At 40.0% G+C, this 8,748-nt stretch overlaps 1 long non-coding RNA gene across 1 annotated transcript; it reads right to left on the bottom strand.

The window, feature by feature from the left end:
* Positions 1-215: 215 nt before the first annotated feature.
* LOC103664588 lies at positions 216-3,209 on the bottom strand. The gene is made up of 3 exons (XR_569081.2): positions 3,055-3,209; positions 2,046-2,449; positions 216-1,060 (listed from the first exon to the last, which is right to left on the bottom strand). It is a non-coding gene; the product is annotated as an uncharacterized LOC103664588 (long non-coding RNA).
* Positions 3,210-8,748: the final 5,539 nt, after the last annotated feature.

Here is an 8,748-nt window from a genome sequence, read left to right as displayed (position 1 = left end):
ATTGATGAAACAATAGTTCCATATATGTTTATCTTTCTATCAATATGTAAGAGCACCTTAATAGTAGGGAAATATAGCTTTCACTTGATGTAAGTTGCAATTTTTATTGTTTTATGGTTATTTTTAAACATTGCTAATTATATATTTTCGGTAATTGTACAATTATTTTGATAATTGTATTTAATTGTGGGTACATTTTTCATTAGACTTTTAAATGCCTTTCTCACACAAAGATTTTTATAACTCTTAATCTTCTTAAATACATTTTAATTTAATCTTAACATTTAAATCTTTGATCTATTTGAAGTTATTCTACAGTGAAGTATGTAATATAAGTGAGAATTTATTTTTCCCCCAAGGGCTATCTAGTAGTCTCAAGTTTCAAGTCTAATTATTGAATATTTCATCTTTTTTAGGCTAATACTAATTGCCAACTTTATACTATGTGAAATTTATGTATATGATTGAGCTTACTGTTTTGTTCTATTGAGAAGATAATATACGAAATCCAAGTTTGGAAATTTGAATCTCAAGAGCCATCGGAACATCTGCGTATCTCTGAATCCTTCCTCAAATTCACCTCCATTGTTCATGCTCTTCTGCCTCAGTGAAGTCTGATGTGCTGCAAATATTGAAACATGCTTGAACTTCATCAGGTGCAAACTGATCAAGGTACCATTTCTATTTCTAATTTACTCTAAGTATGTTCATTCCATCTGTCCTCCCTGCTGCCTTTGGCCTTGCTCCCTGCTTTGCATTGCATGCCCCATGGATCCTCCCCTTGGACAGAGATGGGAAGCTGGAAAATATATAAAAAGAAGTTCTAGACTCTGAAGAATTATAAGCCCAGAGGATGGCTAAGAGAGGTGAGGGTCAGAAACATTCTCACTGGAGCCCAGTGCATGCTCAGAAATGTGTCATTGTCTTCCTCCAGGTGACTTAAGAGAAGCCACATTTCACAATGCACAGTACGGTGCCTGGGAACACAAGATGATCCGGCATATGCTAATTCACTCTCAGTACTTCCTGCCACTCTCTGTGCTGTGATTCATGCAGGTCCCTGCAAAAAGAAGAGAATTAACAACAGCTCTGTAACTCTCTCCTCCATGTAAACAGTCTGATGGAGTTTACAAGTAGGAAGATATGGACCACAACTTCTTAATCCAGTCATCTGTTGAAGGGCATCTCGGCTCCTTCCACGATTTAGCTATTGTATAAATTATAGTACATTTACAGTTGATGAGTTTCACAACACTTCTTCTAAAAAGATTTAGCTCCTCATATAGCTCAGTTTCCTGTCTGAATTTAACTTTGAAGGTCATGCAATGGCAATTTAATGTTTCCTATAACATTTTCTGTAACTTGCGGAGGGTCATGCAAGAAACCAAAAATGCTTTCATGAAATAACGCAAAACACCTGTTTCTGCATTGTGTATGTTCCATTGAAAGGAAAAATTTATTTTCAAATTGTCTTTTGATAATTGGTTTATGCAAAGCTTCATGTAAAAGAACAATGGAGTTTTTTCTGTTGGACTGGGTGATTTTTACACGTAATTTGTATTTCTAAGCCTGTGGATATTTGCACTGACCCAGCAATTTTAAAATTTTCAGAGACTCTGAACTCTTTGAAGAATTCTAATAACTCCTTGATATGCTTTATTGCAATGTCCATGGGTATGCTGTTATTTTGTCATAATTTGCTGCCAAAGGTTATTGCTTGGGCATCTACAGCACCTGTTCTGGTGCTCAGGCCAAAGAGTTAATAATTACAGTCACTATAGGGGTGGGATCTGGGAGTGGGCAGCAAGCCAGCCAGGTCCCTGTGCTTGCTGCTCCATGCGGAGCCCCTCTTCTCTCCTGGGGCTGTACCCCCTGTTGTCACCACTATTGCTTTCACCACTAAGGCTCCCACCTTAGCGATCCCTGTGCACATACAGACACAGCTATGAAGCCAACTGCTTGGGGCCTGTGCCACTTGCCTTGTTTACTGGTTTCAATCAGCAACAATTATCAATGCCCATAGTCTGTGGGTTAGTTGGGCTTACCTGGGTAGTTCTTCTCTAAGTGGTGTGAACTGTGGTGAGAGTCATCTGAGGGTTCAGCTGGCTTGGAATGTTCAAGATGGTTCACTGGAGGTTCAGTTGATTGGGAATGTCCACGATGGTGGCAGTTGGGCCTTTGCTGAAGGCTGAAATTGCATGTGGGGCTATCATCTGGAGCACTTTGGTTCTCCTGCATGTGGCTGCTCCAGCTGGCTCACTTAGGCTTCCTTAAAAGTATTGTAGTTTCAGGATAATCACACTCTTCTCTAGGGTGGCTGGATCCTCGGAGTACAAAAAGCTCTCAGCCCTTTTTTAAGGCTTAGGATAGGAGTTAGCACAAACTTACTTCTGCAGCATTTTACTATTTAAACAAGTCACAAGGCCAGCCTCAATTCAAGAGGAGGGGACTAAACGAGAGAAATACCAGAAGGAATTGTTCATTAATAGCCATCGAGGTAAGACATTACCACAGTCTCCCACCTTTCTCTTTCCAAATGGGAATGTTCATTGTGCTTATCCTGTCTCTGTTCTTTTACTGGCTCTTGGGTGTGGGGGCAGGTAACTTGTGGTTTTTAGTTCACAAGTCTCTGAATTAAGAGAGGTTACATCTGAACCCTACATAGAAACTAACAGGAGATTCTGGACTTTGAACCTTAGGGTGAAATGATAGAAAATTTCACCTCCTTTTGGGAGGGGGTGAGGATATTTTGCATGCTAAGTTAAAGGGGGTAAATACTTGTGACCAGAAAAGTGGACTACAGCAGATTGAATTATTTTTCAAAAATATCTTCTACCCTTTCCTATCAAACCCCTCAAATATGGGCATACTAGTTAACTATTGCTGCATGACAAATTACCATAAACTCGTAGCTTAAAAAATACTTGTGTATTATGTTATAGATTTTGCAAATCAGGAGCCCAAGCACAATGTAACTGGGACTTTTGCTTCAGTGTATCTCACAGGCTCTAAAGAAGTTGTCAGCCAGGGCTGCGGTCTCATTTGAATGCTCACCTGGAAAAGGATATGCTTCCAAGCTCGTGCAGGTAATTGGCAGAATTCATTTTTCCCATGGATTTTTTTTTTCCCTTGTTGGTTGTCAGCTTAAGCCACCTTGTCACGTGGCGTTCTCTCCTTATGACTGCTCTCAACATGAACAGAACGTTCATCAAAATCTGCAAGGAAGAACATCCACTAGTGAGACATTTTCATCTTTTGTTACATAATAACAGAAGTGACACCCCGTCACCTTTGCCATAGTCTGTGGGTAAGAGGTAAGTCACAGGTCTTGTCCACATACGAAGGAGTTACACAGGGGGTGAAAATCAAGATGTTAGGTATAATTAAAGTCTACCTTAGAGTCTGTCTGCCACACCAGGCCATTCATGGAGGAAATTTTTGCACCATATATTTCAGACCTCAACATATAACCTAATTTAAGACAATGGAATGTGAGTAAAAGTGATATGAGCTTTAAGAGAATCATCGTGTGGTCTGCCACCTTCACTGCCTCTGTCCCCCACGACTAGCAATATTCCAGATAGTCATCAGCCTGCATCCCATTTGCCTCCCAAGTTGTCCTTCCATGTGGATTTCCTGCTTTCCAGCTCTTGTAACTCTTTTCCCCAAAGCCCTATATTTCTTATTTTTCCTCTCTTTTACACATACCAGACTCCCTTCTAATTTCTGAATCCCTTTCTCATTACTAGTCAACCCTTTCAAATATCTTCCCACTTTAGTCTCCGCATCTGAAGGTCCTGTCTTCTTGCACCATCATGTCGAGTGTATACCCCGGGGGGCTAAGCTGAGCTCTCTGGTCCACAGACTGGGCAAATGGCAGACAACAAGTCACAATGTCTGCCAGTCTGCTTCTCTCCTATCATAAAGTTGGGTCTACTCACAGATCTGTCTTATCCATTCCAACTCCTATTCTATCCCTTGGCTATATCCAATCCTGGCTTATCTATTCAAGAATAGAAACCACTGGGGCACCTGGGTGGCTCAGTTGGTTGAGCATCTAACTCTTGATTTCGGCTCAGGTCATGATCTCAGGTTGTGAGATCGAGCCCCACATTCAGCTCTGCCCTGGGCACGGAGCCTGCTTAAGATTGTCTCTACCTCTCCCTCCGCCCCAGCTCTAAAAAAAAGAGAGAGAGAGAGAGAGAGAGAGGAAACCATTTTTGTAAATACAATTTCAATGGTTGTTTGCTGGAGGAGGCAGATTAGTGTGGTGGGACAGCCAATGATAAGCAGGGAACAGAGGAAACAGAGGGCCTAGGAGATGAGAAAAATGTAGATGAGAGACCAATGACTGATTTTAGGTATGGAGTGTCCTGTGCTTCACAAAAATCCCAGGAAAAAGAGCTATGAGGAGTAGGAGGAATACAGCTGCACACCATCTCTCTCTGTCTCTGTGTCTACAGTGCATATAGACATATAAAATAATATACATATAAATATATAGAAACATGAGAACATAAATTAGGAGGGGAGTAAATAGAGTTAAATTGTTCTAAGTATCTGGATTTGACTAGTAAGTGGTATCCATATTGACATATATTAGAGCTGAATAAATATAAATTATGTGTTCGTTTGTCTAGGGTAACCAGAAAAGGATTAGTAGAGGAATGCATAACTAACAAGCTAAAAGGAAGGAAAAATAGAATGTTAAAAAATATTCAGCCTATTCAAATGTATATAGAAATACAAATGTATAAGAAATGTATACAAAACAAAAACAGGAGAAATGGACAACATATTGTAAGATGTTACATGTACACCCAAATATATCAAAATCTAATTTATTGTTAGTAGACTACATATTTTGCAAAAAAGGCAAAGATTAATAAAGTGAGTTTTTAAACTATATGCTTCTATTAGACATACATTTTAAGATACAGAAATATTTAGGGCATAGGAATGAAGAAATGGGTATCATTCAAACACTAATAAAGAGAAAGCTGTCATATCACTCTATTTACACTGGACAAAATAGACTTCATTGACAGGGAGAGGAGGTTACTAGCAATAAAGAGGGAAAATTCACCAGAATATACAACAATTATTTCAATTTAAATATAAGCAACCAAGATATATTAGCATGTTTATCATCTATGTGAAATGGTGGAATGTACGTACTCTACATTCTTAAACTAAAGATATATAAAAGGCAAAATATTCTCCGTTATCAGAAAAGGATGTCTTTTTAACCTCAAGGTAAGAAATTACACTGTGAGCTCCCTTGTGTGCTTAGTTCCAAGATTCTCTGGTTCAATGATTCCGAGTTTCCATGGTTTTATCTCATGGAGAAGATAAAATCATGGAGATGATGTGACTGGAGAATCTTGTACCAGGTATTTTGGTCATACTGGTATAGGGCATGGCAGAGAAAAGGATGTGACTTAAAAGTAGCAAGCAGCACACCTAAAAGGTATGAGAGTGACCAAATTTAGGAAAAACAGAAATAAAAACCAGCACAAATGTTTGGTCCAAGCATTAGCACATTCTACTTTAAAGTTGAGTTAAAACAGCCCTTGGGAAGTTATTAGAGATGGCAAGTTTACCTGCTGCTGGACTTTTTTTTTTTTTTTTGAGTATGGTTGACACCCAAGGTTACATAAGTCTCAGTTATACAGCACAGCTATTCAAGAGCTCTATACATTATGCCATGCTCACCACAGGTGTAGCTCCCAGCTGTCCCCGTACGTCACTAGTACAGGACCACTGACACCTATTGCCTATGCTGTGCCTTTTACTCCCATGACGGTAGTGATCTTATCTTGAATGAAGATGTCATTAATGAAGAATGTCAATAAAGATGGATGAGACAATCTGAAATTATGAAGACAGGGGAAAAACCATTGTCTTTTTTGGTAATGATACGTAATTCAAAGAACTTGCGATGCAAACTAATAAAAAGGGGACTATAAATGTGAAGACATAAGTCAGAATTGTACACGGGTAAAAATAGAAATATCTGCATAAAGATATTAGAGCAAGATATTATAATCCCACCAGCTATTATTTCCAAATAATTCTGTTGCTTTTAACTGTAATTGTTAATATGAATAATCATTAATCACATTCTTTTATCATTTTCTAAGAGGTAAACGTCTTAGGGGGAACACTGAACTGTCCTTTAGAAATATGAAATAGTAGAGCCTTTCTATTATCCTTTCTCACTGGAATAATTTCCATTACTGGTGATACATTTAAAATTTTTGCTTTTGCTCTATTTATAATATGATTTCTGTTGTTTCTTGTTTCTTTCACTGACATATAATTAACACACAGTGAAGTGCAAAAATCTTGTGTACTCATTTGAGGCGCTAATATCTCACGTTGGAGTAATATATTTTTTCAAAATAGAACTATGATCAGAATATAAAATTGGTCTTCTCCAGTGTAATAGTCCTTCTCTAAACAACCATAAACTAAATAAATGTTCCTCACTAATAGTTTTCTTCATTCCCTTCCTGGAGGATTATTTCTTCTGGGCACTGGTCTTCTGTGTGAAGTTCCCAGGGGACAGAGACATGGAAAGCTGCAGGTACCCTTAGCCCCTGTTCTCTGCCTGGCCTGTGGCCCAGCTCCATATTCTCTGCTGAGGGGCCCTGTCTGCCTCCTGCAGGGGTCCATACACTGCACTCAAACAGGCCTGAACTGTGACATGCAAATTCATCAACAATTGGAACTTTCAGTTCCCATCTCAAGGGAGATGTGAATCAGGAATCAGAAAATTCAGAAGGCTCTTCTCCCACAGGCCCCTAGGAGTATTTCTAGCACTAGATGATAAGTCCATCCTCCTCCTGTAAGAGGAGCCTGAATCTAGAAAACTTCTTGGAGTTCTCTGCATGATGGTGCCTCTCCTCCTTCTTCATGTCTACAATTGGCATCTGGGTTTACTTCCAGCACAAAAGGAATCTAGTCAAAGTACCCCCCACCCGGCCAAGTCCCACTTTCATGCAAAACTCACAGGTGTCTGCACTTGGCCCTATCTCTTTTACTTTTTTTTTTTTTAAGATTTTATTTATTTATTCGACAGAGATAGAGACAGCCAACGAGAGAGGGAACACAAGCAGGGGGAGTGGGAGAGGAAGAAGCAGGCTCATAGCGGAGGAGCCTGATGTGGGGCTCGATCCCATAACGCCCATAACGCCGGGATCACGCCCTGAGCCGAAGGCAGACGCTTAACCGCTGTGCCACCCAGGTGCCCCTCCCACTATTCTTAATCAATTATTGGAATGGAGAGATAACAGGAATGGGAATTGTCAGGAGAGATTAGAACATCATTTGTTCAGGAGAAGAGATTGGGTGGGCAAGGAGTATAGTGGAGACTAAGGTTTCTATACAAAGTTACAGACTACCTACCTAGATGTGATAAAGAGTTCCAGGGTAAACTTTCAAACTCTGCAATTCATGAGCCATGGATTGACTCATTGGTTCATGGAGTTCGGGGCACCTGGGGAAAACAGGCCTTCATTACTTGTTCAGCTGCTGCCTTCCCATTATAAGTGTGCCCACGCCAAGCCTCTCCCTGGTGTTAAGGCTGACATGGAGATAATGCTGAGCCTCTGAAAGCCTCTGATACAGATTCTACTCATGGAGCAGAATTCGACAGAACTGAGCATCCAAGTTATGGAAAATGTGAGTTTCTGTGTCCCTTTACAGTAGAGGACTACTGTCTGAAATATCCATTGAGGACCATAGGCAGTAAACCATTCTTTAAGTTTACACAGAAGAATCAGTAGAAAATATGTCTACTTTAAAAATGAGTAGCATGGAAGTGATCCGGAGATCAATTAATCAACTTAGAATGTCACTTTCCTCATTAATGAATGTCTGTCGGTTGCTTAGAATGAGGACTGTAAGAAATGACTCCCACTTGTCATTTCGTCCCCTGTCTTTCAGCATCACCTCAGTAGTAGGAAGAGAAACAAAGTAGAAGCTTTCAAAGCTAAGATTTTGCTATTTAACCCAGGCCTCCCCCAGGAATAATCTTTTTTTCTTCTCTGAGGCCTCAGGTCCACAATTGCTAGGATATCATTTCCTAAAGTTAGTCCTCAAAAAATACAGTCCTCTGAGAAAAGCCTATTGGATGTAAATCAGAATCTAGGACACTTCTAATCCCTTCTGTGTCCCTCCATGGGAATTCAACACTGATGAAGCTGGGCTATGGGTTGTGCGCATGGGGTGGCCTTCTGAGTTGTAGCAGAAGTAACATACGTTGTTTTGAAGGCAACATTTTGGGAGCGGACTTTGTACGAGTTGTTAACTTCCCTAATATTCACTCATCCTTTGAGAGAGCATCTGACTTGGCAACCTCACAGAGATGTTGTGATAATCAGCTGGGACAATGTGCATGGTAGCACTTTGTAAATGACACTGCACAGCATCTAGGCTGGCCTTATTATTTTGTCATCGACCTTTTGACATTAAGTCCTAATTTCTGGGGCTCTCAGTGTTGATTTTTGAAGTAGTCTTTTCCCAGTTGAACATTTTACAAAGCCTCCTGTGATCTCTTGCTTCTTCCTTCAACCGATAAGCTATTTTCCTAACTTGAGAGCTTACCTGACAGGCACAAAAATGACACAAGACCAACTTTCTCTTTGGAAATGATGACTTGTCTCTTCCATTTTTCCATATGTCCCTCTTCCTGGCTTGTCTCTTGAAATTCCAGGACCCCATAGTAGCCCGGAGATGGCATGA

The sequence above is a fragment of the Ursus maritimus genome, unplaced genomic scaffold, assembly GCF_017311325.1.
Source record: "Ursus maritimus isolate PB19 unplaced genomic scaffold, ASM1731132v1 scaffold_15, whole genome shotgun sequence".
Taxonomy (NCBI): Eukaryota; Metazoa; Chordata; class Mammalia; order Carnivora; family Ursidae; genus Ursus; species Ursus maritimus.
Note: the sequence above shows the minus strand (reverse complement) of the source record. Positions and strands in the feature narration are given on the sequence as shown.